We start from the raw sequence: 17,216 nt of genomic DNA on the forward strand, positions 1-17,216 counted from the left end.
GCCACATATTCTAGTCTCCAAAACAAAGGCTTGAATTAGAATAGGGGAGAGGCAGCAGATTTGGCCCCCAGTCCCATCCCATGTAGTATACTTTTACGGGCATGGGTTGTCCAAACTTTTAGGAATTTAGGTGGGGCAGGCACTCTCCAGAATGCCACAGTCCTTGCTGCTCCCTCCTGCCTCACTCCAGCCCAACACACAGGCTTGTGTGGTATGCTGCAGGCAGCAGCTGAGTGGAGACACCTGCACGAGGACCTGGGCTCACACAGAAAGCTGGGTCAAAAAGGCTGGTGATGAGAGTTTCCCTGCCATGTATTACCCTTGCAGGAGGAGACACGGGAGCCGCTGCTGCATTCAAGACTTGGAGTGGACAAGCAGCCCTTCCCTCTCTCCACTGACTACCCTGACTCAGTCTGCCGGCCTCTAAATGGGAACAATATTACCTGCCCACCCAAACCCCGGGGTCATAAGAAAGCTCAGAGAAGCCCGTGCACGTGGCAGTGATCTGAAAGTCAAAGCCCTGGGTAGTGGTTTAACCGTGACTTTGAACACTGCAGGTTCTGAAGGATTTCACAAAGGGAAGTTTTGCACTCCCCAGCGCAGACAGCTCTCAAACCTCCGGAGCCTCCCTTTAAAACAGCAGTGCTCAAAGGTCTTTCAGCAGCCCCAGCAAGGTCTAGAAATGGTGTCTGAGCTGCTATCTGCCATCACTCTCAGGAACGCGCTCTGAACTTGTAAGGGAAGACAAAGATCACACCGCACCACTTCTCTGCTCTGTAAGTTGCGCTCCTGCCTTTGGCCAAAATCAATACAAATCTCCACTATGATTGTTCCACCAGAATAGGGCCGGGCCCTTGCGATGACATTCCCGCCCTGGCCGGCACGGAAGATCTCCCTTTATCACACGACTTCAGCCCCAACTCAGGGGGCAGTGGAGTATGGGGTGGGGGTGGGGTCCTGAATGAGGGGGACAGCACAGGGGAGAAGCAGAAGGGGCCATGCAGAGCTGCTCTAAGTGCCTCTCCAAAGACAAGCCTGGTGCTATTCATCAACTGGTTTTCAGGGCTGTGAGAAATCAATGGCATTTGTGCTGCAAACTCATCATTAGGACAGGAAAAACTCTGCAATGGAATTGATTTGTTTAAATATAATAACACAATTTAACAGAGAACTGTGGGGGTGGGGAAGGGACCGAGGCAAACAAAACAGGCAAGACAGCTCAGAGAACAGGGAGATGAACTCCCTGAGAAACCTTCCGGTGTGGCTGCTGAGCCCCAGTGCCACCCCCACCTGTCCCCAAGCCCCTGCCACTGAGGAAGCCAGAGTGGGCATGTGCTGTTCCCCTGCACAAAGCAGCTCAGGACTGGTCTCAGAAATGTCCTCAATGGGCTGTGGATGGGCCCAGAGGCCTGGCTGGTCATTGCTGCATTGTTCTTGGAGATGACTTTGCTTGGTGAATATCAGTTCAACCCAACAAATTCTTATTAGGCATCCACTGTGGTCCAAGCACCTGTGCAGGGCTGTAGGGGACACGGGAAGAACTCCTGGCCATAGCCTGAAGGCATTCCATGGTGATGGGGTGGATTAGGCCAGAATGCGAGGCTAGGGCAGGCTGGCTTCCTGAGGTCTCAGGAGATGTCAGGCGGGGGTACGGTGGGATGCCAGGGCAGGAGGAAGACAAAGAGAGAACAGTCCAGGCAAAAATGCAAGGACCCTTCAAAGAACTAAGAGGGCCCTATTTGGAAGACAGTGCTCATTTCATAGATATTGTACCTGCCTGATGATGACTGATGGGAGCTCACTTTATTGACCCTTAAAATGTTCTGGGGCCCTGCGAACACTTTATAAGTGTCACTTCATTGAATCCCACTATCCTGTGAAGGAGGGAACATTAATACCCACATTTCACAAATGATGTCACTGAAGCACCGAGAGGTTAAGTGACTGCCCAAGGTCACACGGTTAGTCAGTGACGGAGCCAGAATCGGACCCTCATATTATGACCCCAGCGCCTATGCACCAACCATGACACTTTCCTGCCATCACCGGACTTTGGCCGATGTGCTGGGGAGACAGATAACTCCTGCCCTCTGGGAGCTGGGGCATGAGATCCACTGGGCAACTGCATGGCGGCAGCTCAAGGGGGAGTCTGAAGAGGGCACGGAGGGGGCACTGCATCCATTTGGCACCTGGCTGCAGCTCTGCTGCAGGCTCAGCCCTGCATACTGGGTAGCGTTGGAGTGTTGACTGGACAGCGCTCGGCCTGGCGCTCAGGGTGTCCCCAGACCCTTCACATGACCTTGGGGTCGGAGGGTGGAGGGCAGGCTGATATCAGAGAAGGCCTGGGTAGCTCTGGGCAGTCTTTCTGAGCTCAGGAAGGGCCTTAATGTCAGCCTCAAAATTCTGACTTTATGCATGGTGATGGGGGAAGCCAGAGACAGCTGGGAAGGGCTCAGGGATTCAGAAGCAGGAAGATGGTCCCCAGCAGGGCTGGGATGGTGAGAGGGTCACAGATCCAGAGACGGTGAAGGGGGCCTAATCGACTGCTGGAGGTGGGGGTCAGGGAAAGTGAGGTGTCAAGGATGACCCAGACTTCTCCCCGCAGCCCTCTGGGGGCTTGGAGGCCCAGCTTTGCTGAGCCAGCAGCTGCCTGCATCAATATGAATTGACCCAGAGTCCAGGGAGCACTGCACCCCTCCCCCAGGAAGCCCTGACTTGGGGGAGGGTACTGCAGGCCAGCAGGCCACCACCAACTCCGCTCTGTCCGCCTGCTGACCTTTCTCTTTTGTCAGCAGTGCACTCCATCAATGCACCGGAAGGGCCAGTGCGATCCCTCCCAACTGCCCAGGCCAGGGCTGGGGGCAGGGGCTCGCTCTGCCCTCCCTCTTTCAAGGAAGAGGTTTTCTGAACGTCTCTGGAAAGCTGGGAGCAAAGCCACCAAAGCCCTCAGTGCAAATGGAGAGACTGAAGCCTGGTGAGGGGCAGCTCAGAGTCCAGCAGACAACTGCAGTCACAGCCTTGAGCAAAGAGCCCACCAGGCATGAGTCATGCCCCTCCTGCTGGCAGAGGGGAGGGAAGAGAGGAAGCCGGAGAGGAGACTGGAGCCAGGCCTTGGGGGATGGGCAGGCACAATCTGGCTGGGGGAGGGGTCTATGAGTTGTGGAAAGGGGCCAAGCAACTGCAGCAAGCCTCTGAGCCAAGGAGAGGATCCTGTGGGCTTTGGAGTGGGGCCAGTGGACGCAGGCCTTGGGTGGTCAACCATCCTGGTTTGCCCACAAGTGACAGGTTTCTGGGACATGGAACTTTCCATGCTAGAACCAGGACGGTCCCAGGCAATCTGGATGGCCACCCTAGTGGGGTGATGCTGAACTCTGGTTTTCAGTTCAACCACTCTCTGCGTCTCAGTTTCCTCATCTGGAACGTAGAGCTTATAACAGTACCTTCTATATGGTTGCTGGGAGGTGGGGGAGAGTGACATTAAATAATGTATGTAAAGTGCTTAGCATCCGGCACAGCATCTGATAAAAATCATTAAACAAACGGCAGGTGGCCGCTGTTACTACTCCCAACTGCTAGACTATTCTTACTACTATGAGTACCAGCTAACACATACCAAGTGCTTGCCCTGCATCAGACTTTCTAAGTACCGTGCATATATTGCTAATCTAATCCTTACAATACTTAACGGGGAAGGAAGTATTATCATCCCCATTTTCAGATGAGGAAATTCAGCTGTGGACGGGTTAAGCATGCCCAGACTCTCACACCTGCCAAGCACAGAGCCCTGAAAACCACTTCTTTTTCCACTAGAATGACCCCAAAGCCCGGGTAATGTAGGCCAATGTCAAAATGGTTCTGGTCACACTGACCCAGGGCAAGAAATGAACAAACATGCAGGCCACTCTGGAGGTGCCCTGGGGATGGGCAAGCATCCCCTGTTTTCAGGGAGACTGAGTCCCTAATCCTCAGCCTGGGTCTTCAAGACCTTCCCCTTCTGGTCCAATCAATCTAATTTATCTGGGTTCCAGGGTCTATTTACACAGCAAGAGAAAGGAACGCCTCACGATGTGCACACGCCTCCTCCTGGCCCCAGGGACTCCGCTCTTGATCAGGTATGTTTAGGTCAGATTCATGCCCATTTCCGAGATGAGAAGAGAGAGGCTTGGAAATGTGCTATGGTATGGTGCAGGGAGAGATGAGTATTAGAAAACTCCAAGGAGGGGCAGAGGCCCCTCTCTTAGAGCCCAGGGGAAACTCTGGCAGCTCAAAGAAGGCACCCAAGCACCCAGGGGTGGAGTAGTCAACCTGGACAGGTACTGCACCCAGGGAGAAAAGGGGGAGGGAGACCTGAGGCAGGAGCCCATCACCCTGCTACCTGGAGGGGAGGGAGGTCTTGCAGGGATCCCTCTTCAGACTTGGAAGCTGAGCATGCAATGCCTCCTGCCCCAATCCCTAGGAAGTTCTCAGCACAAGGAACTGCATGCTTGCAAAGCAATTAGCTTCCAGCACCCAGAAAAAAGGTCGCTGAGGGTGCAGGCAGGCGCTGGCTGAGCAGGGGCCCTGGGTAGCTGGGCCCAGTTATTTTTAGCATCTCAATTCAAGAGGGAGGAGGCCCTCCTTCCCACCAGGTAAATGTCAGCGCCACTGGCAGCCACGGCCAATTAAAGCAGCTGGAGCCAAAGAGGGAAGACAGAGACTGGTGGCCTCTCCTGCTGGCCCCCAGCAGCTCCTGCAAAGGGCCTGCTCCCAACTCACCTGCCTCATGGCCCTGAACAGGAAACACTGGCTCAGTCCAAAAAGCCGGACCAGGGGCCTGACTGGAGTCCTGGCTGGGCCGTGTGACCCTGGTCAAGTCTCATGCCTTCTCTTTTCTGACTCTAGTTCCCTCTCTGGAAAACGCCACCGCCCCGCTCCGCCCACTTGATGTTATGAGGGTGACATGAGTCAGGGGTTGTGAGGATAAGAGAAGCTTGCCACCCCCTGCTGTGGGGCGGCTGCTTTATTATTCCAGAAAAGAATGGACTTCCCGAGCAGGAACCTGGGCCGTCCGGAGCTGACAGGGCCTGAGCTGGCCGCTGTACAAACTGCTGGGGGGATTTGCGCAATCCCAGAAACTTGGAATCCAAGAAGCCCATGGCTGGCGCTCTGCTAATAGGAGAGGCATGAGAGAGAGGCCGCTGCAGGTCAGTGGAGGCTCTGCAAACACAGACCGGGCCGAGCCCAAGGCTACGGGGAGGGGCCACACCTGGAGAGGGACCCAGGCACCCAGAGTGCCGGCAGCAGGCCTGGCACTGGCATGGCATTTCCTCTGCATCAGGGTATCAGCCGGCTACAGCCTTGGGAAGGAATACTGTCCCCTCCCTGTCCCCAGCAGGAGGGAAAAGGCAGAAGGAGGAAGGAGGGAGTTGGTCACAGAAAGAGAGGGGAGGCACATCTTTAATTTTATCTTGGGACCCAGATCCTTAGTACATAGTGGGGGCTGCCCTAGGGACCTAATCCCTCATCCTCCCAGGCTGGTCCAGCCTGGCAAACCCCAGAAATCTTAGGTCAGCTCTCCTCCACCGGGCAGAAGCCTTGGGTCCAGCAGCAGCCTTCTGGGCCAGCTGTCCCCCAAGGTGCTGGGGAAACCCATACTTCCCTCAGCTCAGATCCCCCGCACCAGTTCACAGCCTCCAGAAGCGGATTCTTCCACTGAGGCACTTCCCTGCTGTGGCTCCCCAGGTGCCTGAAGCTCAGAGGAGATGCAAGGGAAACTGAGGCACAAAAGTGGGGCAGTGACCTACTCAGAGGCATTTAGCAAGTTAGAAGCAAAATATAACCTTCCTCCTTCTGCCGTCTCCAACCCTCCGGGGGTATCTCCAGCCTCATTTCTTTCGCTGCTGTGCAGTCCCAGCCTCCACAAAGCCCCCATTATCTGCCCCAGTGTGGCTGCTGCAGGGTCTTGGCCCAGCTGTTCCCTTTGCGTGGAATGCTTTCAGTTTGGCTCATAGTCTGGTCATTCTTTGGGGCTCAGCTGGCAACTCACCTCCTCCAGGAAGCCCTCCCTGACCTCTGAGGCCTTCAGAGTCCGTAGACCCTGGCCCTAGGTAATGCCATGCCGTGGTCAGCGGCCTCCCAGACAGTGAACCGGCTGGACACTCTGCTGAGCCTTGGCAGAGGAGGCTGATGAGGGAAAGGGCAGCCCCTGGTTTCCTGAGTCCACTTTCCTTCCTCACCCTCTTGCCCCTTGTAAGCCTCACACTAGGCCCTGACTCTGAGGCATTGCCCCTAGCCCTGACCATTGGGCCTGCAAATCCCGGCCTCGCTGGGGCTCTCTGGCTAAATGGATCACGGTGGCAAACCTCTCACAGCAGGAGGCAGAACACAAATGCAGCTCCACATAGCCAGGTCTGCGGGTTCCCGCGCAGCTCTCAGTCCCAGTTCTGGTGACTCTCCACAGGTCCCCAGAGCTTCCTTGGCCCCTCGGGGTTGGTCCTGCCTTTCTGCAGATAGAAGGCTCCTATCGCTGCGGCTGCTGGTTCCTGCCCCAGCCAGCCTCTGCACCCCCCATGTAGCCTACACGGTTTAGGGTGGCTCTGCTTGCAGGCTGAGGCCAGCCCTCCTAGCTCTCACAAAGGAGCTGCCACTGCCCTACAGTTTCTTTTGGCTCCCCACTCCCTGCAGGTTCATGGCCAAACTCTGTGGCCTAGCATTCAAGGCCCTCAGGGGCTGCCTCAGCTATGGCTGACTCAATCTTCCTCCCCAGCTGGACTGCCCTGACCCATGCCACCAAGTTGTGCAGAGACCCCAGGAAGACCCTACTCTTCCACTCTATAGGAACCCCATTCCCCTTCCCCCTCCACCAGGCAGTCTTCTCTGGCTGCCTCCTACAGCATGAGGAAAGAGCTGCACCTACCTAGTAAGCCTGCACTGGAGACTGTGACCTCTACTCAGACCTCCGCACCTGCGGCTGTGTTCTCCCAGCTCAACTGCAGATTCACTGTTGGATACCAGGGTCTAGCACAGTGCGGGAGCACAAGGAAGTGTTCAACCCCAAGCTGGCTGATGAAGAGAATGGATCATCCAGCAAATATGCAAGTACCTATGACAGGCAGTTTACACATATTATGGTGTCAGATAAAACTGGGCTGAGTCCTAGCTCCACTAAAACCTGTGTGACCTTGGCTAAGTTTCTTAACCTCTCTGTGCTTTGAGTTTTCTCATTTGTACAACAGGATAGTACCACCTTCAATGGGTTGTTGACACCCTTGAAGACTGTAGTTTGTAATCCCTGACCCATCCCAATCCTCTGGTTTTACAGACCAATAAACGGCTGCTCAGAGAGGGGCAGCAACTTGTCCAAGGTCACACAGCAGTTCTGTGATGGGACTGAGGCTTGAATACAAGTCCTGCTCAGAGGGCCCAACAGGACAGCAGTCCCACCCAGGTGACCCAGAGGGGCATCCTACCTTGGGCAGGAATAAGCAGTGAGCTGCAAATGATTCCCAGCTCTAGGCTGGGGTGGGGGTTGTGGAGTCATAGCAGGCTGCAGAGGCTGGGGTGGAGGGCCTGGGCTGCAGGCCACAGATTCCACGCAGTGGGAGGAGAGGTGTGCATTCTCAGCTGGCGCTGAAGATTGACAGGCATGCCATATGCGGACCCTGGAATCCCAGCTCCGTGTGGCCATGGGCTGGGCCCTGGCCAGGCCTGCTGTGAGCTGGGCTTGGCATTCAAGGTCTTCACGGCCAGCCCCAAACCACCTATGTAACCCTGGAAGTCTGCTGACTGACAGCTTAGGGTGTGCATGCTGGCAGCCTAAAGCCGCACACCAGGGGTTGGAGGGGCTGGCGAGGAGAGTGCAGCCTTCGCCCCAGGTGGCTGCCCACAAAGCTCTGAGCAACAGCTGTTTGGGATTGCCTCATATGAAACCCAAATCCAGCCCAACCCCAATCCCTGATCTCCCTCTTCACGTTTTCTTAAAAGACCACACAACCATGCAGCTCCGTGGAGGGAAACCCTCCTGTGTGGCCACAGCCCTGGAGTCCGCCCCCCACTCACTCCCGCTGCTGCCACCTCCACTCTACATGCTAGAAAGTGCCAGAAAGCACTAACCACGCTCCAGGTACGGCTGTGAGAGTGCCCATGGCTTACTTCGTTGAATCCCTCACAACTAGAGAGATATTCCCCCCATTTTTATAGATGAGTAAATGGGGCACAGAGAGGTGAAGTCACTAATGAGAAGCCACAAAGAAAGGGGTAGCAGAACTGGAAAACCTCCACGCCTCAGCCCAGTCTCCTGCCGCAGTCCGCCAGCATCCTCCACACTCATCCACCAAGAGTGTTCTGAGTGTCTTTCGTGAACTGCCAGCTATATGGAACAGTTTGTCATGCCCCTGACGCGACACCCCTCTCATCCGGCCAGCCTTTGCCCGCCGTTGCAGCCCAGGCCAGCTAGGGCCTTCTCACCTCCGCCCCAGACTTCGGAGCCATGTACACCTGGCTCTAGCCTGCTGAGCAACGTGAACTGGGCCACATCACTTGTGGGGAAAAGCAGGGCTGGGCGCATGTCTACTCTAGCTGGCTGGACCTCCGTGCTCTGCCAGACCCTCTTCAGCAACCCACACACCTCTCCTAGGCCAGGGGCTGGAGCTTTCTACCAAAAGGGAAAAGCCAGTCTTCCCAAATGCTGCGAGATGAGGCGGCCGAGGGTGGAGCCTAGGTACCACTCTCTGCTGCCACTGTCTACACCCCTGCCCAATGTGGGTCTGACCTCAGCCTAGGAACTTAGGGTGGTTGTACCTCTGAGCCTCTGTTTTCCTATCTAGCAAATGGGAATAGGGCCTTTCAAGAGTTCTCAAGGGTGTGATGGGTGTGAAAGGGCTTTGCACACTGAAGAGAACTCTATAGTGCAAGAGGTCACGGCAGCTACTGAAGGTATCACAGAGCAAAGGCTGGAAGGAAGGAGCTGGGGGTCAAAGAAGTCTCCATGACATCTAACCTGCAGGAGTGAGTCTGCCAAGGAGAGATGGATGGGTAGGCAAGGGGCAGTCCAGACAGAAGGCTCTGCAAATAAAACAGAGTAGACTCCCCATATCCTCCACTGCCCAGCCTGGTGGATTTGGAAAAGCACAAAACACCAGGCCACCAAGGTAGGCAGGGGCAGCGCTGGAAGGTAAATGGGGCGGGGCAGGAGAGCCTTGAATACCACTACCTGACGGAAAGGGTTGCCGTTCCACCCTGGCCAAAGCTTCTGTCCTGGACTGCTTGGGATAAGCTAGATGCTGGCACCACTGACCCTCCTCTGCAGGCAGGAGGGTACCATCGCTCACTGGCAGATGAGGCTTATGGAGATGAGGAGGACCTGCCCAAGGTCGTCAGGCTGGTAAGTAACTGGTGGCGCCTGCACTCGAACTCAGTTCTTGGCGCTAAACCCCACAACTGCTACACTTACTCAAGCAGGGTTGGCTTCATGGGCCGTCACACAGGGCTGCAAGCTTAGAAGGACCCTACTTTGCTGTCATCATCCTGAAATCCTTTATAATTCATGAACAAAGGGCTCTGCATTTTCATTTAGCATTGGACCACAGCTGAATTATTAGCTAGCCCTGATTCTAGGAGACTCTGATGGGTGTTGCTGGGTGCAGGTGCAGGTGCGAAGGGCCATGAGTAAACTCTCATTTTTCTGGGACTCTGGTGGAGCGGAGCCTTCTGCTGGGTCTTCCTTGGCCTTCGACACCAACCTAGCAAATTTCTCCTCTTTCCAAGGCTCAGCTTAAATGTCACCTCCTGGGGATCCTTTCCGATTTTCTTCCATAGGGGAACCTACCACCTATGCCAGGCAGAACCCTGGCTCCCTGTGCTGTGGTCCCACACTCTGACCCTTTAGGAGGTCACAGAGCCTCCCAGTAGGTATGCAAACAGTGGCTACCTCTCCAAAGGCCTAGGACTCCTCCAGGCCTCTTGGGTACCCCAGAGCTTTCTGCTGGCCAAGTTTCCAGAGGACAATCCTAAGGATGCTTTACAAAGGAGTCGTGGAGAGGAAGTTACTAGTTTATGCTAGAAAGCAGACCCCAGAAAACAGCCTATCTTTCTACTTGCAAGAAAATGGCAAATATGCCTGCAAATACTAGGTCAGAAATAAAGCCCAGATAATCCCAGAAGCCTCCTTGGGAACCCCCTCTAACATGGAGGGGCTCTCTGGGAAGGAGGGAGGGAAAGGAAAAGGAAATGTTGAATTGAGGAGGGTACAGTGTGGTTAATAAGCACCCAATCCTGGCTGTGCTACTTCCTGACTGAGTGGCCTGCCCTCTCTGAGCCTCATTTTCCTCATTTGCAAAGTGGGTAATAAATGACCTATCCCTGAAGGGAGATCATGGGAGAAAAGAGCATAAATGTTCATATCTGATGACCTGGATCTGAAGCCCAGCTCCAACACGCATGAGCAGGTGTCCCTGAGAACCTCGCCTACATTTATTGTGCCTCGATTTCCTCATCTGGAAATTGCTCGGTAAGACCTTCTTCTCAGGCTTCTCAAGGGGATTTATAGAACTCACGGAGGCAATGTGCCAGTCTTTTGGCAGGGAGCCAAATGTGGTTGCTGTACCAAAGCTGGGCACTGCAGGCTCCCAACTCCTCAGGAGTCAACAGGGAAGTGCAGGTGGGAAAGCGAGAGCAGGGATGACACAGACCCCCACCACCTTGGGGGAGGCAGGCAGGGTGGACTGTCGTGCCCATGATTCAGAGAGTACCAAGGCCCCAGGGGATGAGAAGCCTGGAGAGCAACAGCCCCAGCATCCCCACTCTGCCCGTAACCTATTTTCTTCTCATGAGACTACTAGTTTCAATTTGTTGAAGCCCTGCAGAGTGCCCAAAATTGCTCTCCACAATCTATACAGCAGCCTCTCGTCCTTGCGGCCACCGTATAGGAGGTGGACGGGGACGATTCCTGTTTCTAGATGGGGAATGAGGCCCAGAGAGGGCAAGGGCTTGTCCATGGTCAGTCGCATGGCTGGCCCTCAAGCCCCAACACCCTCCCCAACATACACACAAACAGAGCTCCAGCTCAGCCTCGGCCCAGGCTGCCCAGAGCCTCCCAGGACCTGCTGGAAGCTTTTGCTGGTGCAGAGCTATCGACCTCTGAATTGCCTCTTCTTGTTGGAACGCACCCTGCATTGTGTGTGCGTGGATATGCAGCCCCGTGTGTATGAGAATGCTGTGTGCTTGTGAGAGTTTGGGCTCATGTATGTGTGTAGTTCCAACAGGAGTTTGTGAATATGTATGTGAGCATGCAAGTGCATGCAAGTGTTATCTGTGTGCACTTACGTGGCATGCAGAAGCGACGTGTATGTACACGTTTGTGAGGAAGTGCACATTGGCACGTCTGTATTATCTGTGCACTCACCACCATTCATGTCTGTATGTGCATGCACATCCTGCCAGGTTCTGCTCCATCTACTGCTTCTGTCTCCCCATACTGTAACTCACTTGGGGTCACCTCCCCAGAATTCTCCCCCACAGCCTCTGAACCCTCTCCACGCCACTGCTACGGGGCTTGCCACATCATCGGGATCTTTCTGTTTCTCCATGGAGCAGAGACTGGGACAGGCCCCTTTCCCTTGCACTGCAGTGGGTGCCTAATCCAGGAGTTGGCACACAGTGTTTAATACAAGCTTAGGAAAACAAACGTGAGGTGCAGAGGGAAAGAAAGCCTTATCCAGCCTACACACCCCTCCTCTAGAGGGCGCCCTGGCTGCCACCTCAGAGGTACCTGGAGACCAGGCCTGGTCCCTGCCGCATCACATCACATGTGATGTCATGACTGCAGACCCACGAGGAGCCTGTCACCTGGTAAGAGCCCCCCTCCCTTTTTCTTGAGTTGGGACAGGATCCGGCACTTCTGAAGACACCCATAATTGCCCAGATCCCCACCCCCAAGAAGAAGCTAGGAGCAAGGCCAGAGGCAGAGTAGGCCAGGGGGGCAGTGCCTGGCACACTGGAGCCACACAGACCTGGACTTGAACCCTAGGCTCAGCTAGGTGTGCCGCCTGGGGCAAGTTAACGTCCTGAATGAGGTTCAGTTTTCTCACATGTACAATGCTGGTGATTACAGCATGCCCTCATAAGGCTGCTGTGATGCTGAAAGAAGTAACAACTCTACAGTACTTCGCACAGTACCCAGAATACAGCTAAGTGCTTGTTGGGTTAGAGGATATCATTACTATTATTTCCATAGACTAGAGTAGAAAGCTGAGGCCCTCTAGAAGGAAAGGGCTACCCAAGGCTACACTGAGAGTTGGCTGCAGAATAAAATCCAATGTCTAGGTCCCAGGTCAGGACACTCACAACCCTCCTCTGTGTGGCTTCCTTTGAGAGGAAAAGGCCAGGGAACAAATAAAGACTGAGAAAGAAGCCCCACCCCTCCCCAGCCCTCTGGACCCCTGAAACAGCACCATGCACTCTGGGTGGCCCATACTCCCTGTCTGCCCCACATCAGCAGGTGCATAGCACCAGAGGGCTAGCCCATCTTACTCACCTGCTCAGGCCTCCGCCGAAGGACCAGGACTCAAGTCTGCTGAGAGTGTCTGGAGGACGAGGCAGCAGCCCCAGCAGCAGTACGAAATCAGAATACAGCTGCCGTGAGTCCTGTGGGAGACAAGAAAGGGGACAGTGAGCTCCACGCTCTGACCCTGCGGGCAGCCCCTCACCCACATCACAGACCTCTAGGTCCTTGCTGCCATCTCCTGGAAGATGGAACTGGCCCACCAACATGGAGCTACCCTAGACACTGGATACCGCCCCGCCACTGCCAAATAAAGGTTGCAGCTCCTGAATGGCACATTCGAAGCCCCAGCTCCGGCCAGGCAGCCCTGCAGCCCTGAAAGCCACAGACCACAGCAGCAGCCAAACCTGCCCGCCCACCACTGGGTTCCAGTCAGCCCAGCCTCCCAGAGCCCCTGGCTCTGGCCTTGGCACACGCTGGGTGCCCCAATCAGAGCTCTTCTCCCCACTTCTCTGTCTTTCAAGGGCCCCTGGCCTTCAAGACTCTGCTCAAGTGCTTCCGTGGAGCCCTCTCCCACCTGCCCCTCCTTGCTCGTTCGTCTCCAGTGGGCTGTGCACCTGGCCAACCCTGCCTCCTCCCGCTTCCCACCGGACACTCTCCCGCTCCAGGCCCAGCTCCTGGACATTGGGAGTGAGGTCTAGTTTCTCTCTGTCCTCTGAACTGGTTAACAAAGACCACAAAGACTCCTTGATGGAGGAATGGTGCCGTGAAGGTGTGCAGTGAACAAACAGAACAACATGGGACGACTGAAGGCAGGAGGCCTCCCCGCATCCCTTCCTCTGTTCAATTCTAGAATATGGGGTCAGGTTGATGAGAAGAAAGAGACTTGGTGAGGTTGATACTTTTCTCTGTCATTTTACAAATGAGGAAACTGAGGCCCTGAGAGGGAAAGGGTTCCTCACATGGTGAAAGGCAAGGCTGGAGTGAAGTCCAAACCTCCTCAGGGATGGAAGCAGTGTGGCCGTCTTCCCCCCAGCTCCTGCATTTGCAGACCCCTGGCTTCCCTGACTGTTGAGGGTCAGGTCAACCACGAAAGGCAGCTTCTGGGAAAAGGAGAAGGCAGTGGGAGGCTTCTGAGGTGGAAAAAGTGCAGCAGGAAAGCTCACGCTCAGAAAAGAGGGATCAGCCTCAGGGCTCCACTTCCCCCGACCTGGGGGCCTGAGGCTCAGGGCGGGCAGAGGGGACATCATGGGAAGCCCCTTCCAGTGTCCACGAGATGCACCTCCAGCCCATCTGGGTCTTCTAAAGTCCCCTTCTGCTGGTGGGGCACACACTAGACACTAGTCCCACCACTCTGAAGAACAGTTTGGAAGGGTCTCTTACCCTGTGACCTCTCCCATGACCCAGCAACTCCATGTCCACAGAAAAATGTGCATATGTTCACCAGAAGACATGTGCTAGAATGCTCGTTGCAAGGCAATTCATAACAGTCAGAAAATGAAAACTTCTCAAATGGCCACCAACCACAGAATGGGTCAACTGGTGTTTCCACACAACAAACTGCTGCACAGGTTTGGGAATGAGTGATCTGCAACGTCATCCAACAACACCACGGGTAAATCTTGCAAACATAGTGTTGACTCAAAAAGCCAGGCACAACAGAGAATACACTTAAGAGATCCATTTATATAAAGGTCAAGAAGGGCAAAAAGACTCTACGCTTGTAATAGACGAAATACGGCAGGGTCCTCGGGAGTTCCTCCTATCAAAAGGTGGAGTCTGTTCTCCACCCACTAAGAGCTGGCCTTGAGAGTTGTTTAGATCAATAGGATTCAGTGTGAGTGACATTTTATGAGTTATAGAGACTAGGCCTCAAGAGGTCCTGTCATTTCTACCCTTCCCTCTCTTGGGAGGCTGCAGGCCATGGAGGGAGGTGTCTGTCTTCCTGGAGGGTGGGGAACTCCCCCGGCAACAGCCAGCACCCACTGCCTGTGTGACTGAGGCCGTCTGGACCTTCCAGTCCAGCAGACCCTCAAAGGTGACTGGAGCCACATGAGCCGAAGGGAATCGGGGGAGGAGCCGAAGGGAATCGGGGGAGAAGCCCAGCCAAACCACAGAACTGTGAGGTTTCATAAATGGTGTCTGCTTTAAGCCACCAAGTTTTCAGGTGGTGTGCTGGGCAGCAGGAGATAACTCACAGCAGGCTGGAAGTCAGGACAGTCAGTATCCTTGAGGCGGCAGTGACTAGAGGGCACAGAGGCTGGTCTGCAAGGTTCTGTTTCTTGATCTGCCTAGCGGCTACAGAAGCATGTGCCCTTCAGGATAATTTGTCAAGCTACAAATGTAGGAGATACACACTTTTCTGCATGGGTGTAACACTTCAATGGGAACTAAAGACAAATCTTTCCGTGGCTCTCTGCCCAGGTGAATCAGGTCAGCCCCGCCCTGGCCAGCTGGCCTCTGTAGCCCATCCCCAGCCCTGCAGGCTCTACGTCACTCTTTTGTGCACCTCCACAGGCTGCATCACACCTCCACCCCAGGATGCCCTTCCCCTTCCTACCATGCTCAAGCCTGCAGTCAGGTGGCACCTTCTCCTGGAAGCCCTCCCTGACCTCCCCAGGCCTTGCCTGGGTGTCCATATTCACACAGTTCTCTCTCTGGGGCTGGGTCTTCCCCAGGGTGTATAAGTCTCTCTTCTGCCTTCCCAGCTCTCAGAGATCTCTAAGCAGAAGCTCTATCACGGTTGGGTGGCACCCCTATTCATCTTTCCCCAGGGTCGAGACACCCCCAGCCATACTGTGAGGGCAGAGCAGGTTTCAGGGGAGAATGGGGGACTGGGATCACAAGATGGGTCAGCTGCCAGCACCCAAAATGGCAATTCTCTCCTGGGGTCCCAGCCTTCTCCCACGGAGATGGAGGGTGGGGCTGAATCTGGGGATGCGGTAAGGGGCTAAGAGTGCAGGGTTTATGGTGGGGATTATACTCCCCATTTTGCAGTAGACCATGATGCCCAGTAAATGTGCGCCACTCCGCCCCTCTTAATTATCTATTAAAACAAAATTGGGAGACCCATGGTAGTAGTATAATGCTACACCCTCTGGCAAAACAATGCGAACTGCTGGGCAGACAGAAGGAAGAGCTGTAATGCCAGACAAAGTCTGGGCATCGGCTCCACCAAAATCCTTCCACGTATTGACTCCATGAATTGTCCATCAGCCCCGAGTGACTGAGAAGGCGGAAGCCCTCCCACGTCCGACCTCAGGTGAGTGACTGGCTGGGGCCTCAGCTGATCCCTAAAACCAGGGCCTTGGCCTGGCCACCCCTCTAAGGGCCTCTTGCCCCCATATTTGCAGCTCCAGCTCTGTCCTAAATAGATATGTGGCCTCTGGGGAAATCTCTCAGCCCTCAGTTCCCCCCAGTGTCATCTAAGAGCTATGGCTGACACAACGATCTCTGATGAGCCAGTTTTCTCTCCCGTGGGAGGAACGGAGTTCCTGATAGGCCAAGGTGGTGCTCAGGCCCAGCCTCTTTCCGCCTTCCTCAAGGTCCCCACCGTACCGGCGATGATGCTTACCAGCTGTAGGATGATGCAGCCACTTCACGCACTACAGGCAGGCCACAGCACCTGTCACCTTTCTGCCTTCTACCTCCAGGACCTTTTGCTAAGAGAGGAAGCTCCTTACCCAGCAGAGAGGCCCAAACAAGCCAGAAAGTGGCGAGGCTGGGAGAGGGAAAGACATCAGATCCCAGGAAACACGGTCTGTCCCATAGCAGAGAAAACTCCAAGCCCACAAGGGCAGCTGGGTAGGTCACAGCCTAACATCAGAAGCAACTCTGGACTAGAGTACGCCTTCCACAAGTGGGTCTGCTACCTTGAGAGGTGGTGAGTACCTCATTCCCAGAGGCATGCAAGCAGAAGGGAGCTGCCACATGGTACTGTGGGTGCTGTAAGCACCAGAACAGAGCTGGACTCTGTAGTTCCCAAACTCCTCTGCTAAGAATCACCTGGGCTGATTGTTAAACCCACAGCTTCCCAGGCCTCTCCCCTGGGAATGGAAGTCTATGGGTCTGGAACACAGCCCAGAAATTTAAATTTTTAGCAAGTCCTCTCGGGTGATGCTCTGCATCTGGAAAGTTTGGGGGAGCACTGGCAGATGACCCTCCAGGTCCCTCTGAGTCCCTCACTCCACTCCACCACCCACACCCCATCTGGAAGACACCACCCGGGCAGCAGCCTTATTGCATCGTTAAAATAAAAATGATTTAGAAGCTTTAGGAGGGGGCAAAGATGTCAGGGGGAGGGGAGATTCTCAGCCCGTGGTGATACCGGCGGCAGCTCCTTCCTAGCCCCCCTGGGCCCCCCAGAGCCATCCAGAAAAAAAGCTTAGCATTGGAGAGGGGGGTGCTGACAGCTGTTCAGCTGCTGCTCAGTGAGGCCCCGGAAAAGCAATTATCTTGCTCTTAGCAGAGAGGAGCTGGCTTTTACCCGCCCCTTCCCTCCCTCCCTTCTCCCTCCCACCTTCACACACACACACACACACACACACACACACACGCACACACACTCCCAGGCCAAGATGCTGTGGCTGGCTCTGAACCCGCCTTCCCCCACCCCTAGCCTCCAGATTTCTCCGACTCACTCAACCTCCATCCTCAGAGCACATTTCCAACACTTAAATCATTTAGCCCGCTAAACCGGAGACGGCGAAATGGGTGCTATTTCTTAAAAACATACAGA

General features: G+C 54.9%; 1 protein-coding gene across 5 annotated transcripts in view; it reads right to left on the bottom strand.

The window, feature by feature from the left end:
- The window catches only part of ZMIZ1 (zinc finger MIZ-type containing 1), a 245,127-nt gene that overhangs the window by 181,808 nt on the left and 46,103 nt on the right, over positions 1-17,216 (bottom strand). For all 5 annotated transcript variants that reach the window (XM_025396307.1, XM_025396308.1, XM_025396306.1 and 2 more), the window contains exon 2: positions 12,512-12,621. The gene's annotated coding sequence lies outside the window, so the exon portion shown is untranslated. The remainder of the gene's footprint in view (positions 1-12,511; positions 12,622-17,216) is intronic.

This window comes from Theropithecus gelada, chromosome 9 (genome assembly GCF_003255815.1).
Source record: "Theropithecus gelada isolate Dixy chromosome 9, Tgel_1.0, whole genome shotgun sequence".
NCBI lineage: Eukaryota > Metazoa > Chordata > Mammalia > Primates > Cercopithecidae > Theropithecus > Theropithecus gelada.